This window comes from Aegilops tauschii, chromosome 2, assembly GCF_002575655.3.
Source record: "Aegilops tauschii subsp. strangulata cultivar AL8/78 chromosome 2, Aet v6.0, whole genome shotgun sequence".
NCBI lineage: Eukaryota > Viridiplantae > Streptophyta > Magnoliopsida > Poales > Poaceae > Aegilops > Aegilops tauschii.
The window spans coordinates 561,479,422-561,485,159 of NC_053036.3; the positions used below are offsets into that span (position 1 = coordinate 561,479,422).

General features: G+C 49.5%; 1 long non-coding RNA gene across 1 annotated transcript; it reads right to left on the reverse strand.

Annotated features, from left to right (window-relative positions):
* Nucleotides 1-3,236: 3,236 nt before the first annotated feature.
* LOC120973724 (uncharacterized) lies at nucleotides 3,237-5,437 on the reverse strand. The gene is made up of 2 exons (XR_005769067.1): nucleotides 4,988-5,437; nucleotides 3,237-4,014 (listed from the first exon to the last, which is right to left on the reverse strand). It is a non-coding gene; the product is annotated as an uncharacterized lncRNA (long non-coding RNA).
* Between the last annotated feature and the right edge of the window lie 301 nt (nucleotides 5,438-5,738).

Consider the following 5,738-nt stretch of genomic DNA (forward strand, 5'->3'; position numbering starts at 1 on the left):
ACAAAAAAATGAATACTCCCCCTGCTAGTTGGGACCCAGTATAGTGGCAGGCTGACTTGTGGGCCTACTAAGTTGACGGGGACGAAGGGCTTTGTCAACTTAGTCAATATGCACGATTCTAGCTCCACTGACCGTACGATGTCTATCCAACGGCCGTATTACTTCTTCAACCTCTGGTCTTCTTGCTCCAGCCGCCCAAACCAGCGCCGGTCGTGCCTCGTGCTCCTGCCTCCCGTGGCCGGCTGCGATGCGGCGGAGGCCTCACCGCCCCCTACTACTCCCACCGCTGACCAGGCCATCCCTCTACTCACCCACACCCCCTGTTATTCTGCGGCGACGGCAGCCTCACACCGCAGTGAACCAGTGAACCCTCATACTCCTCTACGCGTGGGAATCCACTGCCGCGTCTTTTCCGGCTCCGCGTCGTCCCCTTCCTAGGCCTTGTCGTCGTCCACCGCCCTGGTGCTCTCGGCGCGGCGTGGTCAACGTGGTCAAGGAACGGCTTCCATCGGACGTGGACTGTACGTGGAGAGGCTGACAGCTGGGTCTACGGCCGCAGCAAGGAAGTGCCTCCTTATTACGTGCAAAATAATTATTCCTCCACCTGACAGCGGGGACCCACCGGACGGGCCACCGTGTTTTGCAAAAAAAACGTTTCCCCCTGACTGCTGGGACCCACCAGCTACATCTTCGCACGCAAGGAAGTGCGTCCGGGAAAAAAAAGATTCGCCCCCTGACTGCTGGGACCCACCAGCTACATCTTCGCACGCAAGGAAGTGCCTGACAGTCGGGACCCACCTGGTTGAAGTGTACGTAGTGTTGTCATTCTGGTCGCGAACGTGTACGTACATACTGGTCGATGTAGAGGCGCGCACGTAGCATGTACACGTACGTACAGCGGCCAGTGTGCAAGAAAGAAAATACGGCCACGTACGTACATACGGGCAGGGCCTTGAACGCCTACTCGCGCATACGTCCGGCCAGGGCTCGTGTACATGGCTGGGTCTGAACGGAGAAACAGCGTCGTCGTCGTGTTCATGGGGAGCCAACCGGCTAGGTCGGAACGGAATGCGTCATCGTGTTCATCGGGAGGGCTTGGACGGAACAGCCAATGGAAACGAGGCCTGGCGTACCGCAGAACGGAGGAAACGGCCTTGTGTTCGACCGGCCACGTTCGAAACGGGATCCTGTTCATCGGGAGGGGTCTGGCGTACCGCAAAACGGAGGAAACGGACCTCCTACGGTCGAAACGGGGGTCCTGTTGATCGGGAGGGGTGTGGCGTACCGCAAAACGGGACTCCACGGGATACTGTTCATCTCCACCGTCGACCCCCTCCAGCCTCCACGGGCTACTGTTCATCCACCGTCGACCTCCTCCGGCCTCCACCTGCGACTGTTCATCCATGGGCTCCTATTCATCCAGCCTCCACCGCGCGCTACTCCACCGGCTACTGCTCAACCAGCCCTCTCCACGGGCTCCTGTTCAACCACCCCTCCATGAGCTACTGTTCATCCAGCCCTCCACCGTCTACTGTTCATCCTGCCCTCCACGGGGTAGTCCTGTTCATCCTGCCCTCCACGGGGTCCTGTTCATCCAGCCCCAACCGGCTCGATCGATCGGGGTCCTGTTCATCCAAAGGCAACACCACGGGGTCCTGTTCATCCACCCCCACCGGGAACTGTTCATCCAAACCCCCCAGCAACGCTCACTGTTCATCCAGAGGCAGCATCGATCGGCTTCAGTTAGCAGCAGTAGCGAAGGAATCGCTCGATCGCGTTCAGTTAACAGCCATCGATCGATCGCTCGGGTTCAGTTAGAGCCCAACGCCTCGCTCGGGTTCAGTTAGAGCCCAACGCCTTGCTCGACATCGTTGCGGCCTCCCATGACCTCAGCCTGGCCGCCGGCATCCTCCCGACGCGGCAGGCAAAGGGGCACGGCTCGCCTGGCAATAGAGCAAGGCGTGGACGACAAAGGCGACGGGGCGTGGCCGGCAAGGCTGGGTGCGGAGGACGGAGGCGACGGGGCGTGGCCGGCGAGGCTCGGCGCGACCGGCGCGGTGATGGGGCGCGACCGGCAGAGACGGGGCGCGACCGATGGGCGGTGGGGCGCGGCCGATGGGCGATGGGGCATGGCCTGCGGGCGACGGGGTTGGGCGCGGCCGGCGTGGCGGAAGGGGCGGCAACGGCCGGACTGGAGGAAGGAGCTTTTTATTCCAGTTTTACAGTTTGTTTCACAATATCTATTCGGCCGCGCTAGTTTTCGACCCACAAACGCGATCTTCGTGAAACTACAAACGCGTTTTGCGGGTCAAGTTTTTGCGGGGTCTGCTAGAGTTGCTCTAATACCGCAAGAAGGCGTGTTGATGTATTATAGTGTTAATGCCTACTTAGTTCATGAAATTGGCCACTACATTATAAATTGGATACTTCATTAGCGGCATGACACAATGGAAAGTACGTCTCATCGAAATAAGATGTAAAATGAACACTAAAGAATCTAAGCTTCTGACATATTGAGCGATAAAAGTCATGCTATGAGTACAGATTGTACTTTCAAATTAGGCATGCAGATCGCATATTGTATGATCTAGCTATCACCTTTGCTATACAAAAATGTTATCTACGTTGGAATCAACATGTAAAGAAAAGACGAAAAAGAGAAATAAAGTGGAAAAAGAAGGGCACGACAAGGGCCCTTAGACATAATATTTTTGTGCGTGCGTGTTCTGTGTGATTTGATGTGATTAATCTATGGGCGAAATTCCAACAATAATGGGTATATTTAATCTATGCAACCATCAGAATGTCACGGATTATAGACCACATAATGTTCTGAAGTAGCATCATCAGATCTCTTATCCAAGCGACACAGATCAAGAACATTTATCTTCAGTAGTATTGGGCTGGCGTTTTGGCTCCCGGGAACAGTAACGCGAAAAACAATATTAAATGTTTTAAAAAAATTCTGAAATTTTTTGTAGATGATTGTATTAGTGTCGCAAACATACATGACAATTTTCATGCGACGGCGGTGTTTCGTCGGCAAACCAAACAAATTTGGGATGACATTTTTGGGTAACTTTTGGTGTTTGATTTGTTTTTTTTGTACAAGCCAAAATATTTTATCTTTTTGCCTCAAAATTTGCAGGTAGCATTTGGATGTGACTAAGTACACCAAAAAATTTTGTATTTTTTTTTCATTTAAAAAAATTGGCCCCGGGAGCCAGCCAAAAATCTACAACCAGTACATCTCTCCTTTGTTGAAGACATCTCACCATGCAAACCTAAAGTATATTCTATTAAAACTGAACAGAAATAAATACTACGACTATCCGAAAATAGTAATATTACAGATGAAGAGTAGAATAACTCATATAATATAAAATGATTTGCTAGCTACTATGAGAATGATGAGTTGTTTGCAGCACTGCATCTTCTCCTGAACATTGCTATCTCTTTAATTCAGTAATGTATGTAAGTCAAAAGTGTAAGACATAAAACCTACAGAGTTCTGGTTGACAAGCATCACACAATATACCTTCAGAGTTCTGATTGACAAGCATCGTCAGGTGCCCAACCTTCAGTCAAGATGACAATATGGCATTATCTTCTCTCAACTACAGTCCTTCCTATTCTTGTTCCTCCTAGCCTACTCGTGCACCACATCACCCAGTCATGTGGTTGACCTACCTGTCCACCTGTAAAGTGGGTTGTGGTCAAAACCTGCCAGACGCTGTCGTCACACACACTGGTCCGGTGTTCCCATGCCGACAATGCCCTAACATGACAATTTTTTGCATGATCTTCAGGTAGCATCACCGGCCAGGATATCGTGGCTACGTTGCTGGCAACAAAGGAGGCTAAGATTGAAGAGGATTTCACTGATGTGGTTATAAGAAACAAAAACGAAAGAAACAGTGGTCCTGCCAATGAACAAAAGCACGAGCACCTCACTCCTCTCTTTGGCAGTGAAGAAAGATCTTAGCATCCTACAGTAAGCTCCTCTCTTCCTCTCTGTGAGCAGATACTGTAAGTTAGAAACTTTGGATATATTCACTCAACTAAAGAAGCTATAAAATAAGATAATCACGAACATATTGAGGTGATACATAGTTTGTGCAACGCACACACAATAAATAATCATGAAATCAACAGTCTAGAAGATATGACTGAATGATTATGCCAATAAGACAACAACAAATGCAGAAGAATTCTGACCAATAAATAATTAAGAAAACTGACCACTAGTTAATAAAGATAAGGCTAGGAGATAAGCATTGATAAAATATTAATAGTTACTTCTGGAAATATAGAAATAGCATTGTAATCAGTGTGTTGAAGAAATATAAACAAAATGCATGTTTACGTGTCAGTGGCTATCCAATCGGCTATCTTATGTATGCGTCTGTTGCTAGTCAATCCACTTTTTCAATCTACCCTGCTACGCAGGTTTGATAGCTCCCGAGGCAAGCCAGCTTTGCTGCGTGTGCATTTTGCCGTCAGCCACAGACATCTGCCAGCTGAAATACTGATTTCAGAAATATACTTGTTTCAGATCTCTTCATAACTTATAGGCATTTCAGGTATCATGAACATGTTTCAGAATGTCATGTGTAGAAAGTAAAAACTATTAAAAAGAGGATTAATTATCTATCGATAGTCCTTTTTACTGTTATATGACTAAGGAATTTTTTTTCAATCCACACGGGAAAATATATTGCTCCAGCGATTCTCAAAGTACATTGTCTACCATGGTTTTAATCAACCTGCTGTCAAACCGATTGCATATATTGTTTGCCATGGTTTTATTCCCCACTTGATCAAAAAAATCATTCATTCTCCATTAAAATCGAAATATGAACCTAATCAATCTCACAAGACAACTCAGTACGCTGAATAAATCAAGATTAACACAAGCACTAATACAGAGACGGACAGTCAACCAAAAATTAATGACAACGATGGGAGAGGACTGAGATTGACGCACCTGTGATGGTGTCCTCGATGGAACAAAGAGAGTCCTGAAGTTTGGGATGTTGGCCTTCCACGCATCCTCATATCCTACACCTCATGCTGACGCCGCCGCCTTGCCTTGGATCGGCCGACGAGCGTGGTGGTGCCGAGCATGACCCGCCACAGCGTGCTGTTGATGACGAAGCCGTCGCGCCGATGAGCACCATGTAGTTGCGCCGCGACCTGCAGCCAAGTCTTCCCGGTACTGCGCCACAACGCCGTGGTGAAGAAACGTGGGGAGGAGGTGGGAGGGTAAGGGAGGAGGGGGGAGCGAAGGGCGGCGGCGGCGGCAGGGGGCGCAGAAACACGTGTAGGTGCAGACGGCGGCGTCCAGCCATCCGAGGCGTGGGGCGGCGGGCGGAAGCGTCGAGGCGCAGGAGTGAGGGCCGCGGGGGAGATTTTCGTTCCTGAGATGCAAGGTGGGGGATCGTCCGCATCCCCTTTTTCCTTTTTAACGAGGGATGGAGATACGCGGGGGCGATCAATAATCGGAACAACTCCACGCACGATACTAGTGCACGACCTTTGCACGACGGGTGAATCCAGTGGCCGATGCATTTTTCATTCATATATGCATGTGCGGCTAGATTTCAACATCGTGCGTGGATCGTGCGACTTCTGTCGTGTGCATAGCAAGACTCATCAATAATAAAGGCGAAAGAAAGGAAGTCCACCATTTAACTCCCGAGCCCAAATAACTTCTATTGGCTCAGGCTTTTTTCCCC